Source organism: Muntiacus reevesi, chromosome 20 (assembly GCF_963930625.1).
Source record: "Muntiacus reevesi chromosome 20, mMunRee1.1, whole genome shotgun sequence".
Taxonomy (NCBI): domain Eukaryota; kingdom Metazoa; phylum Chordata; class Mammalia; order Artiodactyla; family Cervidae; genus Muntiacus; species Muntiacus reevesi.
In genome coordinates, this window is record NC_089268.1 from 12904694 (window position 1) to 12905504 (window position 811).

Below are 811 nucleotides of genomic sequence, written 5' to 3' on the forward strand. Positions count from 1 at the left end.
AAAAATAAGTTAAAAATTCAAAAAATACCAGTGCCAGTATCCTTCGCCAAAGATTTCTAACTTGACTGGTCTGGGATGGGGAGGCATGTGGATGTTTTAGGAAGTCCCCCACGAGTCTGATGGATGTACAGCCTGGGGTTACCTGGATAAAGGAGAAAGCTAGCGAACTGCTGAGTGCCAGGCATGAGAGTAATAATGCTGATGAATATCAAACACCTACTGAGGCAGGTACCGTTCTCGTTGCTTTATGTGGATCATCTCACTTTACCCTCAGGACTTATAATCCCCATTTTCCAGATGCATCTTAGAGAAGGTTAGTCATTGCTCAAGGTCCCCCCAGCTGGTGGATGTAGGAGCCAGGTTTTAACACAGTGCACTAAGGTGAAAGCTCCATTCATCAGGTAGCAGAGCAGTTGGCTGAGCAGAGAAGGGGGGAAGAGAGTGAAGAAAATGGGGGGAGACAGTAATAGGAGCTGGAGGGGAAGTCAGGGGAGCATCTCCAGCCCTCTAGAGGGTGGATTAGGCTGCTTTTTCATAAGAGACCACCATGGGGTGGCAGTGACCAGCAGCCCGCATCCAGGGGCCCCAGCCTGGGCCCTGACATGCAAAGCAGACCAGTCATAGACCTTTGCCCAGCAGTTTGCTCCGGCATCCCTCCACATTCTCAGGCCCCTTCCCTTCTGTAGGATATTTTTAACTTTTCTTGGTTGAGTCACATGGCATGTGGGATCTTAGTTCCCCAACCAGGACTCAAACTCACGGCCCCTGTTGTGGAAGCATGGAATCTTAACTCCTGGACTACCAGGGAAGT